Genomic DNA, 15,066 nt, shown 5'->3' with positions numbered 1-15,066 from the left:
TAAACTAAAAACCATTTAAACAACCTGAATAAAAGTGCATATTAAGCCATTAAGAAAATATTTTCTATCCCATCTTTAGACTATTCAGGGATATTTATTAACTTAGTACTTCAAAGTAATATTCCAAAGTAGTATACTCTTGGAAAATCAACTCATGTAGGAATATAGACAAACTCTCTGCTAATTTCCTCATATATCACAATCTATTTTGCATTAGAAATAACAGCTAAAGATGATCAAGGGAAGTTAGTACCACTGTACATATAAGTATTCCCCAAATAATGTAAGCTAAGAAAGACTTACATTAAGGCATCAAACACTACACTTTAAGTACAATTAACTACTTCAGTGATGGTTTCTCTTGCCTCATGGGCCAAATGAGAAAAAGAAGACTGAAAATCTGATTATTTTGCTACAGAATATCGGATACTTCTCAGAATTAAAAGCTATTTCTTGAGGGCTCATCTTATTATATATTTACCTTAACCACTCTTTTGTTCCAGACAATAACCAGTGCATATGAAGGAGGTCTTTATAACAGTGTTGTGGACTGGAAAACACAATTTACCCTCCTCTTCTAACCAAGTACCCATCTTCCCAATGGAAGGGGTTTGTAGATGTATTCATGAGATTAGAAAAAGAAAACCGTACGGTGAGCTTTTCTTGATCCAAGATGAAATTCTCATTATAAACTATCTTATATGCCGATAGGTTCTTACCAAATACCTTCATCACAGTATCTAAATTCAAGAAGATCTGTTATATCCTCAGTTTTTATCAAATCTATAAGCAGATTTAGATTAATGGCCAAAACTTACTAAAAGTAGGAGATATCATACATGCTTATGTATAAATAACTTCACACCTCACTGGAAGCAATATTTAAGGGATAACTATGGTATATGTAAGTTAAGCTTATAGGAACATATGAAACTATATAACCAGCAATTTGAAATCTTCCACACTTACACAAATAGGATTTTTATGTTTGCCTCTTTTCAGTGACCAAAATACACTATAATCATCTTCTCTTCCCTAACTAAATTCTACTAGAGAAAGATTATATATTTCTAAAGAATCATCATCATTTTCCAAATATCTAGTCAACTACAACAGTCAGGGATGTATTTTTTGAATGTACAAAGTAAAAGAAATGATGCCTTTCTCTGTGGAGCAAATGATACCTTTCAAACAGCAAAGCATAAAGCATGTTTCCCACTTCCATTTATACCACTTACAGGAATTTATTTGCTTTTGTATTAAAGGCAGAAATGCATATCAAGTTAGATTTTTATTTTTATCAATAACAGTTACATTTGTTACTATTTTGATAAGACTATGCCGTAACTTACCAGGGGAAAGAGACAAGTTGATAAGCACTTTAAGAAACCACTAATATTTAGAATCAGACTTTTAAAATAAAAAGCCTCATCCATTTACTCATTTCAGAAGGTCGAAAAGGCACTAGAAGCACAGAGAGATTGTCAAAACAAGCGTAATCCTCCTCCAAGGTACTTCTTCCATTTTATAATGACAACTCTATCCACTTGGCGACCTTTCCTTCTCTATCCATTACCTTACAAACAAAAATCTCTTCTATACGCCAAACATGATGCAAAGTATTTAATATACATTATATCTTAATCTTATAACCTTGCAAAATAATTATCCCCACTTGCAAAATAGGAAATTGGAGGGTCAGAAAGATAAAGAAATTTGCTTAATATCACACAGCTACAAAGAGGCAGAACCAAGAATGAACTAGGTCTTTCCAGCTTCAAAGTCACTCTACTTCTAGTATTGTCAGTTATCCCGGAAACTCAGACCCTAGAACTATTTCCATAATGCATCAACTCTCCCTGAAAGGGATGAACTACATTGCATACCTAGGCTTCTGGGGGAAAAAAAAAATCTGAGTAACAAACATATGTTTGAAGCACACAAGAATATTTCAATGTAACAATATATATATTTACTATTTACAAACACATATCTCTTTTACATCATCACATCAACTCTTGAAGCTGAAGTAGGAAATTATATTATCCCTATTTTATAAATGAGGAAAATGAAAGTATGCAGTATGTGACACATAGTATATGCAAATATTTGCTAAAGGATTACGACTCAAATAGGCTAAGTGACTTGTGCAAACTAGTGGCAGAACAGGGTTCAAACCCAGGTCTCTTTCAATTCTAAACCCAGTGGTCTGTACAACAAAATACAACTGTTTCCATAAACTATTTTCATCATTATATACTGAATTTAAGTACAAAACTAAGTACAGTTATAAAACAGAACTAGACAGATAATTTATTCACTTCATGGTCACATTTTTAAGCTGTTTTTGTTAGTATAATACTGACAGTGCAATTAGCATCAGAAGACCACAGGGGGCTGGAAGCTAGTCACGCCAGCTCATTACTTCAGTGCACACAATTTTAATACCACAGGGTGAACAATTTGAAAGTTACCCAAAGCAGCAAATGTATTCAATCATTCATTCGCTCACTGATTCCTTCATCTAAACAACATTTATTGAACACCTATGATGTGACAGAAGTCGGAAAAGTTTAAGTGCATACAGCGTACCATGGACACGTTCATAAACAGTCTCATTTTGTCTTCCCAGAATTCTTCAAAAGAGGGCTGTATCCTCATTTGAAAGGTGAGAAAAAGGAAGCTCAGAAAGGTTAAATAACTTTCTAAAGTTAAGTGGTCAAGCTCAGTGCCATTTCCAAGTTCTATGAGTACAAGCACAGGTATACACACGGGCATCATCTTCTGTTCCCACGTAGCTGGCAGTCTACCACTCTACACCACGACCAAACAAGAGTGAGAGCCCAGCCCTACGTTGTTCAAAACGTACATTTTACTGTTAAAAGTCCTTTCAATATGCACACAAAAGAACTGGAAGGATATTCATTAAATGTTATCAGTGGTAGGGGTACGTACTTTTTTTTCTTCATTATGCTTTTCTGTACCATGAAAGTATACTGCTTTCAGGAATCAAAAAATATGTCAGGAAATCTTTTGTTTTCACAGTTTAAGTTATTACAACTGCAGGTTGTGACCCATCCTGTCACACATAGGGAATATTTTGAAAATAGCAAACTGGGGGAATACTGGGGTAAACAGCCAAGGCAACTCCCAGCAGAGCCAACTGGGCCAGGGCTGAGGAGATCAATATTACCAGCAACCCTGTTATGGAGTTCTACCTTATTGGGTCAGATCAGCGATTTTTTAAAAAAACAAAGCACAGAATAGAAAACAAGAAAAAAGAAAACATCAGCAAACAACATACATAGTAAGCACAGTTTTGGAAAATGTGTTTTAGCTACATGACTTAATTTTTTTCTTTTTTGGCTCAGCCACATGGCATGCTGGATCTTAGTGGAAGTGCGAAGTCCTAACCACTGGACCGCCGGGGAATTCCCGACTTAATCTTCTAATACACTGCACCTTCTTCACAGCACGACAGCTATACTGCCCTCCTTGCTGCTCCTTGAATATGCCTGTGACACTTAGGAACTTTGCACTGGCTAATGCCCTTGCCTGGAAGGCTCTTCCCCCCAAGAAATCCAAATGACTAACTTCCTCACCTAGTTCAAGGCTCACCTTCTTGGTGATGCTTACAAACTCCCACTCCCCTGGGCATTCCTGATCCTCCTTACCCTAGCTGTACCTTTTCTTTTTTCCATACACGCAATAAATTATTATTAAGCACTTAACCTGTGTAAGGTATTGTACTAGAAACTAAGATCTAAGAATAAGAAAGCGTGATACCTTTTTAACACTTTTTGTTCCACAAAATCATAGAAGCATGCAAATAACACCTCCTATAAGTCAGACACAAAACCTGTATTATTCCTCAGAGGTTAACAGGTAAGATAACAAAGGTGAAAAGCAGCAGATCCAAGATTTGAGCCCACATCTCTGACTCCTAAATTAAATATTCTCCTAAAAGTCTTCTCTTTAGCTGATATATTTTCAAGTTATTATTAATGGAAAATATTGGGTGGGCCAAAAGGTTCATTTGGTTTTTTCCATAAGATGGCTCTAGTAGTACTTAGTTGTCTTCAACTTCATTCAAAACAATTTTGTTAGATTGTATTGTGACAGCTATCATATCAGCGTGCATTTAAAAAAAGACTTATCAAAATTGGTAAGTTTTTGTGTAGCCATTTTAATATTGAAGATGCAAGAAAAAAAGCAACATTTTTGGCATATTATGCTTTATTATTCCAAGAAAGGTAAAAGTGCAACTGAAATGCACAAAACATTTGTGCAGTGTATGGAGAAGCTGCTGTGACTGATTGAACGTGTCAAAAGTGGTTTACGAAGTTTTGTGCTGGAGATTTCTCGCTGGACGATGCTCCATGGTTGGGTAGACCAGTTGAAGTTGATAGCGATCAAATCGAAACAATAATTGATAACAATCTTCTTATACCACACAAGAGATAGCCGACATACTCAAAATATCCAAATCAAGCGTTTGAAAATCATTTACACCAGCTTGGTTATGTTCATCGCTTTGATGCTTGGGTTCCATGTAAGTTAAGTGGAAAAAAACCTTCTTGACCATATTTCCACATGTGATTCTCTACTGAAACATAATGTAAATGTTCCGTTTTTAAAACAAATTGTGACGGGCAATGAAAAGTGGATACTGTACAATAATGTGGAATGGAAGAGATTGTGGGGCAGATGAAATGAACCACCACCAACCACACCAAAGGCTGGTCTTCACCCAAAGAAGGTGATGTTGTGTATATGGTGGGATTGGAAGGGAGTCCTCTATTATGAGGTCCTTCCGGAAAGCCAAACAATTAATTCTAACAAGTAGTGCTCCCAATCAAACCAACTGAAAGTGGCACTCGACGAAAAGCATCCAGGATGAGTCAACAGAAAACGCATAATCTTCCATCAGGATAACGCAAGACCACGTTTCTTTGATGACCAGGCAAAAACGTTACGACTTGGCTGGGAAGTTCTGATTCATCCACGGTATTCACCAGACATTGCACCTTCAGATTTCCATTTATTTCAGTCTTTACAAAATTCTATTAATGGGAAAAATTTCAATTCCCTGGAGGACTGTAAAAGGCACCTGTAACAGTTCTTTGCTCAAAAAGATAAAAAGTTTTGGGAAGATGGAATTATGAAGTTGCCTGAAAAATGGCAGAAGGTAGTGGAACAAAAGGGCGAACACGTTGTTCTATAAAGTTCTTGGTGAAAATGAAAAAATGTGTCTTTTGTTTTTACTTATAAACCCCAAGGCACTTTTTGGCCCAGCCAATACTTCACTTTACCTCTGGAAGACACTCTAAGACCAGAGTACAGGCACAATTAAATAATAAACAAACTGGACAATTTTTAAAACAAATAAGTAGAACATGCTTTAAAATGTAGCACAGTTTTTATAGTTCTAAAGCAAAATTAGGGTATGTGAAACTGTTCATTCAAAGATTAAATAAAGAACCAAGTATCTTGCAACACTGGTACTTGTGTTAATTGTGAACAGATCACAAGACTTCCTATGAGAATCAGTATCCATTCTTTTTTTTTAATAACTTTTTTTAAATTTATTTTTTTAATTTATTTATTTTGGCTGCGTTGGGTCTTTGTTGCTGTGCGAGGGCTTTCTGTAGTTGCGGTGAGCGGGGGCTACTCTTCATTGCGGTGCGTGGGTTTCTCGTTGCGGTGGCTTCTCTTGTTGCAGAGCACAGGCTCTAGGCGCACGGGCTTCAGGAGTTGTGGCTTGCAGGCTCAGGAGCGCAGACTCAGTAGTTGTGGCGCACGGGCTTAGTTGCTCCATGGCATGTGGGATCTTCCCAGACCAGGGCTCAAACCCGTGTCCCCTGCATTGCCAGGAGGATTCTTAACCACTGCACCACCAGGGAAGCCCAGTATCCATTCTTATAGTAAAAACTGGTGCTAGAAACTGTGGAGTGAGTCAATTTGAGTAGCTGTTTTCAAAGAATTATTTTGACTGCAAAAAAAAAATGTAGCTCTTTCAGAATGTGAAGTCATTATAGAAACGTGAGCTTTTACCAGCTAGCTGGGATTTTACTGCAATTGGGCCAGAACCATAGTAATAAAATGAAAGGAATTGAGAAATATCCAAATTTCTCTCTCAGATCACATTCACAACTGAAACTGTTCTTTACTCACAGATAGACTTTAATGTTGTGTCAGTAATATTTTAAGAGCTGGCATTTCCCCCTACATTTTACAAAACTTCAAATACAACAAAACACCTAAACAGCAGGCATGTAAATATGAGTATCTTGTCCAAAGGACAAAGAAATTTTAACTCCATTTAATATTTTACCTTATAAACTTATTCATGATCTCTACTCCATCACTAAATCATACTTTCTTCACATTTTGGAGTTGGCTCAAATTTAGAAAACTGGTATGTGTATTAAATATTAGCCTGTCTTCATGAGCTCATACAACTTCTGGCCATTTTAAAGCATGCAGGAAGAGATGCACAGTAATTTCTGAGTTTATCAAATTAGAAGATTAAGTTCCTGGCAAGGGTACCCTTCTGATACCTGAGGCAAACAGAATGTATCAACAGGCCATCTTTTTAGAGGTAATTTTACTAACTAAAAATGTAGGTATGTACTTAATAAAATTGTCTCTATATCATTTCTAAAGATGAAGACTTCAAAAGGGACTTTATCACAGAGACAAACTGTAGGCCATCAAGTCCCAACGTCCCAGTCACATTCCATTGGAAGGTCTGCTATACTCCTCCAAACAGTCTATGCAGTCCTACTCAATCTTCAGTTGAAAAACTAAGGCCTCAAGAAGGAAAGAGATTTGCCCTGAATGACCTTGTGAACTAGTAAAAGAAAAATACTAACACTCCAACTCTTATTTTCAAGTTTTAACTAGTATTCTCTGGTGCCTCCCTAAATTTGCCATTAGGCAACAACCAAAACCTAAATCTGTGCTAATAAGATTATTGACGTTTTTTTCCCAGTTATTGCTATTCCTTGAACAGGTAAAATATGTGTTCCTCACAAGCCGTGAAACACTATTTGAGGCACTTCCCTCATTCTTTACCTCACCTTTGTCTTGGTTTCTGAGACAGATAGCAAGAGCAAAGCTCTAGATCAGCCCTATCCAATGGCACTTTCTGCAACTATGGAAATGTTTCAGCACCTGCATTGTTCAGTACAGTAGCCACTAGTTGCATGTGGCTACTGTGCCCTTGAAATATGGCTACTGTGACTGAGGAACGGAATTTTTTATTTTATTCCATTTTAATGAATTTAAGTTTACAGTACAACTCTAGATAACTATAACTTCAGTCATGATACTGCCTGTGACCCAGTCATGGTTCTTATATCCCTTCCTGCCTACTGAACTGAGCAAAACACTAACGATAGAGTCCCATAGAAATAAAAAGGCCTCCAATTCCTTTTTTCCAGGGTCAAATATTCTTCTGATTCCTAAAGACCTTTTCCTAAAATCTCTTAAATCCAGTTACCAAAGCTTCTACTACTAGACCCTTATAATCTTGAGGAAGAAATGGGTAAAGTATTGGCACTCTACTATTCACCCTGCAGTTTTCTTTAGCTCCAATACTAGAATGTTTTTCTGAGATGATTTCTTCCTTCATTTTCATTGTTTTTCTCTATTATTTTAGTAATGTTCATGTCTACAAACTCAGGTGACTAAAAATTAGATACATTAAAATATAACGTTCAAGGTTCTACATAACGAGAAAATCACAGAGCTAGAGGAATCAGAGATCTTGACCACAATATTACCGTGGGAATCAAAGCAGTTAGAATTTGATTGCAATCTTTACAAGAATAGAACCAAGACCTAAGATCCATGGCATTACATAAGAAACTTCTCCAAAGTCCCTTTTTTGTCCCTCTCCTCTTGAGTGGAGTAATCGGAAAGCTGGTGAGAATCCACTAAAGACCTTGATTTTTATTTTGGCTAAGATAATAATGAGCTGTTCTAATGGAAACTGGCCAAAGGGTTTGCCAGCTTCTTTAGGGCCAAGTCTGACATCTGGCCATGTCAGCAAGCCACACAGCAAGACTCCTTAAAAAAAATGAAACCAAAAAAGCAGGTATCCAATTCACGTTAAAGATTATTAAGTTATTGAAGGGTACAAGCCTTCTTATTCATTCCACTCAAGCCTGAAAATTAACCCATCAATTTAACCTTTCAAGGCTCTACTCTCATCTTCCTTCAAGAAGATTTCTCTGATTCTGCCAATGAGAATAAATTTGCTTCTTTTCAAACATCTACAGCTGTACTTCTCATACTTTAATGCGCATATACGAATCAGCTAGGTACACTGTTAAAGTGCAGATTCTGAATTAGTAGGCCTGGGGTGAGGACACTGGAAGAAGATCCCAGGTGATGCCCAGGCTCACCGCCACATTTCTGTATCGCAAGATCTACAACCCACTTCTACAAATACCTTAAGGGTACCTATCACTTTCATTTTGGAATTCTAATTATTTACATATACATCTTGTCTCCCCCACTGAATTATAAATTCCTTGGAAGCATGATATGAATCTCAATTATCTTTTTCTTTTCCACAGCAGACAGCAAACAGGCATTCAAACGCCAGGAGTAAAGGAAAGAATAATACCAAAGAAATAAAGCTCCTGCAATCTGGGCCATAGGTAGTTCCTCTCTATGGAATCAAAGGTAGGTTAAAGAGCACTGAATGCTGTGAAAAGTCAAACTGTTTTTCATTTACTTGGTTAAATGAAGTAGAGTGCAGCAATATCAGAAAAGCTGTGACCAAAGCATGCTATTCCTTACACTGGATAGCAGAGTGATGGGGCACAGACCTGCAAAGCTAGCAGATTTTTTGAGGAAATACCCAATCAAATAATAAATTTATTAATTAGGGGAGTTAGAGGAATATCCTTTTTAAAAAACATAATAGACTACACAAAGAATCACTGAATCATCAAATCCAGTATGTTTAACTTATAGACTAAAAAATTTAGCTAGGTGATTTATCCAAGGATACAAGTATATGGAAGAGGTGGAACTTGTACATAGATGCCCTGACAGCTAGTCCAGTATTCTTTGCACTACGTTACCTCATGAATGGACACTACATGAAGAAATAACACTTTCCATCATTCTTAAACTGTATCTTGTGAGCACATCTATTCTGAATTACTGGAAGAAGAATGAGTAAACAATTTTTTGAAAAGGGGGCAACTAACATAAACACATACATACATACTCAAGCAGGAATATAAATGGTTAATAAATATGAAAAAAATCAACTTTGGTTGTAATCACAGAAACGTAAATTTAAATCAGATAATATTTTTGGTCTACTAAATTGGCACAGACTACAAAAACACCCACTGTAACTAGAGTGTAAGGAAGTGGGCATACTCATACACTGTTTTGTTTTGGGTTTTTTTTCCAGAAAAATTGCTTTATTCTGTTTGCATAATACCAAAGAGTTTCTCCCTTTTTAAAAAAAATACATCTTTATTGGAGTATAATTGCTTCACAATACCATGTTAGTTTCTGTTGCACAACAAAGCAAATCAGCCATATGCATACACATGTCCCCATATCCCCTCCCTCTTGAGCCTCCCTCCCATCCTCCCTATCCCACCCCTCTAGGTGGTCACAAAGCACCGAGCTGATCTCCCTGTGTTATGCTGCTGCTTCCCACTAGCCATCCATTTTACATTTGGTGTGTATATATGTTGATGCTACTCTCACTTCGCCCCAGCTTCCCCCTCCCCACCATGTACTCAAGTCCATTCTCTATGTCTACGTCTTTATTCCTGCCCTGCCACTCATACACCGTTGACAGAAATAAATGTCTGTACAACTTTTCAGTAGGGCAAATTTGTACAATGTATCAGAAATCCTAAATAAAAGATATACCATAGGCTCTAAGAAATACAATTCTGGAAAATTAACCTGAGGATATATCTGGAGATCTGCAGTGAACATCATTGTATATGTATCATTTGTCCATTTTTTTTTTTACAATTGTGAAAAGCTGGAGATGACCAATAACCATATTTTATATTAAAAATACCGTAATTTATATTAAAATAATAGTATTTTAACAAACGATGAAGTAAAATATAGTGCATCTACAAGTTGAGCTACTATAGTGTGGGAAATGTTTTCAATAACTGACAATCAGACATCTTTTCCAAGGCTTTTACACGTTTTAACCCATCAGAAATATTACTGAATAGAGTAATATATTCCAGTGCTTCTCAATCTGGCTGCATCCTTGGATCAACTAAGGAGATAAAGGGTTAAGAACTCCGTGTCAAAGAATGCAAATGGCCTTTACACATAAAAAAGCTCACATGAAAAGAGAATCAAGTTAAAATGCACTGAGATACCATTTCTCACCTATCAGATTGACAAACACCCAATCATTTGACATCAACCTTATTAGCAAGGATATGAGAAAAGTCTGTTACATTGTTGGTGAGAAGTCAAAACGGCAAAACTCCAGGTGGAGAGGAGTTTCCACTATCTAGCAACATCTACAAAGTTACAAATACATTTACCATTTGCCTGAGCAACTTCAATTACAGGAATCTATCTCAAAGATACACTAGCAAAAGTAGTTTTGCAAAGTAACACATTTGTTAAAGCAAAATAATGGAAACAATAGTAGCACATCTACCCAGAGGAGCAATAAGCAGTTTAAAAGAAATAGGGAATATTTCTATCCTGATCTCTAGGATACACTTTATAGAGTTTAAAAGGGGAGAGAAAGAGGTGGGCAGAGAAAGTATGAATAATATGCTAGAGTTTATCAAGGGGAGGGAGAAACAAATATACACATATATAAGTACAAGTAGATTGCTTACATTTTCTTTTTAAACAGAAGAATTAAAAAAAATTTTTTTTAATTTTTTAATTTTAATTTTTAATTTTATATTAGGAGGAAGTTAAGACAGTAGAATAGACAGGGATAGATGATTTAGTTTGCTTTAAAGATTTGCTTTGGAAGCAGTAAATTTTACATAATTATATATTAGAAGATATTTTTTAAAAACCTGAAAATTGAAAGCTAAATGAAACAAATGCCTAACCATACATTGAGTTGATGGTTAAGCCCACGTAAATTTAATTACAAATTTATAGGGAACAAAAGAAACAGAGAAACATGAAACTACACTATGAGGAACCAATCAGCAATATTCAGAAAGTGGGAAATTCTACAGGACAGAGGACCCAGTTTCCCCAACAATAAATTACAAGGAAAAAAAATGAGATGGAGAGTGAGCCTTTAGATTTGTAAAGTTTTATAAGAGACATATAAGCCTATTGGGATGTATGAACCTTATATGGCTCCTGCTTTGAATGTTCAATTTGTTTAAAAAAAAAAATTTTTTTTTCTTTGAAACAGTCAGGAAAATCTGAACATTGACTAGATATTTGATGACACAAAGAAATTTCAGTTACTTTTTCTAGATGTGATAATGGTATTCTGGTTTTTCCTTTGTTGTTTAATTCTTATCTTTTAGAGAGACATACTAAAGAAAAAACAAATGACCTGGGAATTAAAAACAAACAAACAAACAAAGAACAATGTTTGGATCCCACAGATATAGCTAGCCTGATATAGGGCCTACACATCATTGTATTAAAACTGCCCCAGGCGGTTCTAATGAGCCACCAAGTTTTGTAAACCACTGATCTGGGGCAAGTCATATCAATAGGATAAATAACTCACTGAGTTATGAATGGAACTACATGTCTCCAAAAGTACTCTTGTTGAAGGTAGGAATCAGTATTTATCATTGGCACTAATGGCTAAAACTGACATCTCTGAATTCTACTGTACTTATTTTTAAGGTACTTATAAAGTTAAATAAATGTTTACTTAGCTCTCTGATTTACTTAGTTTCCTAAGCAAACTCTTCTTGGCTTCTTATACATACTGAACAAACCAGGAGCAATAATGGTAAAAGCCTTAATGTCCAGGCACAAGGCAATTAGAGCTAGTAACAACTTATGATCTATAAACATAAACCATTAAGAGATTAACAAGAAAGCATTCTCAATAAAGCAACTGGAGCAGGTTACAAACCTCTGAACCACAGAAGGTTATTTAGGCTATATCAGACAACTTCATTCCAATTTAGTCTTATTTCTCTTATCTCAGCTTTTCAAAACTCTTGTACACAACCAATGCAAGAAGAACAACTGCTAAGAAATAATTAATTTAAGGGGAAAATGATCACTTTTAATCCTGAATAAACCCATCTCAGGCAGAAAGATAAGCAGAAAAGGGCTAATTAATAAGTAACTGATTCTTTGGTTAGTGATAAATGAAATGTACCTTTAACTTATCCTATAAGCTGCCAAGTAATGACTGTCACATAGCAAAATGAAAAGATAATGCCAAGATACATCTGGCCAGGTGCTTTCCTCTGTTTCAGGCAGCTCTCCTTAAAAGAGCACACAACTGGGAAGGAATTTCCCAATCCAGACATTATATACATGGGGTTTTAGCAGAGAAACATTGCTGTCTCCAGCATTCCAATCATTCACAAAATATGATGAACAGTTATGGAGGCAGAGATTATACAGTTCAGAAACTAAAGTTGTAATCACATATCTAATGGATCAATTCAAACCGTTACGGAAACAATAAATATTCATGAGGTACAGAAAAGGTATCAGGAGAATTATGCCTCTTTGCATTTGCCAGGTGACTCAAATTTTTCTTCTGATTTATCCAAAATCAGTGCACCCCTATGCTACCGCACTTTGTCCAAGACATGCTGCAAATTCAGTGGAGTTTAAAAATAATTTAAAGGCAATAGGGGTGTTTCAAAAAGCAAGCCTGAAATAAAAGAACTCATTCTCTAAGACCCTGACTTTAAAGATATCTATACATAAAAGCTCAGGGGGAAAAAAAGTTATCACATTGAACTTCTGTGTTTAGTTACCCATCCCAGAAAGGCTTTTTAGGCATAGAATGATATGTCCCAACATGCTTTTGAGATCAGGGGGAAAAAAAAAACTACCTGCCTGCAGAAGTTTAGGATTTTATGTTTCTGCTGTTATCTTATGAACACCACTAAATCTCAATAGATCTAGTTCTTTAGGGCTGAGGTAGAGTTTACCTGAAAAAAAAAAATTATTGTGTTAAGAGAATATATGGCTTTTTATAGCAGGCCATTTAAGGGAGAAAATGACCTCAGCTAGGGGGAAACTTGGATATTCAATGGCTGTATGTGGGAGGGAATAAACTTGAAGTCTGAGAGGGGAAGTTGGAGGGAGGAGGAAGAAAGCACATTGGAGAAGATAAAGGGTATATTTTTAGACAGGTGGGATACTGAGTAAGCAGTTTCCATCACTAGAACAGAACTGCTAGTTAGATAAGTAATTCAAACTGTGATCAGACAGATGTTCTATAAATATTTGCTAACTGGTATATGACTATTAAAACTACTTTGGTAAATACTGTGTTCAAACTGAATCTAGCTCGACTTGTAACTCTGGCTTACTAAACCTTCTCTTGGGCTTTATTTTCCAGCCTACTAACCTTTACAGGTATTCTCTAAAATGTCTTCTATCCCTCTACATTTACTCAGAGAGATAAGTATACAAAATGTTAACTAGATTTTAAAAGTATTAGAAAAAACTTTTTTATGCTTAACAGGGTTTGTAGGTTTTCTATAAAAAGCATGAGTTATTTCAAAATAAATTCTTTTCTCCTTCTTAAACTTAGCTCTACAACCAAACAGTGCATCTGATGTCGTTTTCCTATTCAGTATTTCAACTTTTCTTTCCAATCTCTTAAGATTTTTTGCCCTTCATATTTTTTGTAACCTAAAAGTAATTTCTGGTAAACAACTCATAATTCAGGCCATGTTTATGGATATGGAAAGATTAGTATCTATTATCCTTAAAGAGAAAGTGGTCTCTGATAACAATGAGTATTATTTCAGTACTTCTAGAAGGAAGAGAGCCACAGAGTATAATGCAATTACCAAGAAACAGCTCTCTACAGAGTATTTTCCTCTATAGAGAAGCCATTCATTACCATATAATTATAAGAAGTCCCATTAAGACACTTCATCATTTAACATGACCATGTTTATATGCAACTTTTAGTTCTCAAAAGTACTTTGACATTCCCCTTAATTTACAGCACTTTTCCTCTGAAAAGGTCCAAATATTCAAAGGCCTTTGAACATGACTTGAAAATCACAAAGAAAAGAGAGAGGAGAGAGGAAGGAGAGGGGAGAGAAGGGAAAATGGGGAGAGAGGGAAAAGGGAGAGGGAGAGAGAAACTATTTCAAACACAAATATTAAAAATGTAACGTGATATGGCAGAATAAGCACTGCGAGTCAAGAGATCTGCTTCAAATCCCAGTTCTGCCAGTAACCAGCTATATGCCTTCCTCTGAGTCATTTAATTATATTTTTTTACATTGTCAAGAGTGATTTCGACTTAGTGTTCACCTTAAATTTAGCTTTTTAAAAACCTACTACAATTAAAGTACTTCAAATATCGTATTATAACACTAGCTCAATTAAAGGTACATCATTTTACCACATGGAGTTAGTCCTTCACTTTTGTCTCAATTTGACCTGCAGCCTGGATTACTTAGGCTGCACCCTCAAGATGTACTTTGGAGGAAGAGGGACTGGAGGAAGATTCCTTTACAAGATGGGATGGTGCTGAGCCGGTGAGGAAGTTAAGGAATAAGTGCATATGCATGCAGAAAACCTGGTCATTCACAAATCAGGAGCACTGAAGAACAACTCTGCTTAAATTTCGGGAGGTATAACCAGATTTGAGGGAGGCTCTGAGCTGAGGCTTTCTGGTAATCACAGCCTCCACCCTTCAAACCTTTACTCCCCCAGTGGACACCAAACCAATTTCCAGTTCCGGGTTCCCAACCAATCGTATCAAGCCACAACAGAGGGCTCCGCCGACACGGGCACCGTTTCAGGGCTCCAGAGCGAGATGCACAAGACCCCAGCACCTGTCGGCCTCACATTCTTCCCAAAAAGAGGGGGTGGGAGGGAACAGTAGGTCTATGCCCC

At 36.3% G+C, this 15,066-nt stretch overlaps 1 protein-coding gene across 4 annotated transcripts in view; it reads right to left on the bottom strand.

The window, feature by feature from the left end:
* ERP44 (endoplasmic reticulum protein 44) overlaps positions 1 to 15,066 on the bottom strand; it is an 86,296-nt gene that overhangs the window by 70,677 nt on the left and 553 nt on the right. The window lies entirely within an intron of this gene.

The sequence above is a fragment of the Balaenoptera physalus genome, assembly GCF_965194825.1.
Source record: "Balaenoptera physalus genome assembly, chromosome: 7".
Classification (NCBI taxonomy): Eukaryota; Metazoa; Chordata; class Mammalia; order Artiodactyla; family Balaenopteridae; genus Balaenoptera; species Balaenoptera physalus.
This window is presented reverse-complemented; position numbering and strand designations above follow the sequence as displayed.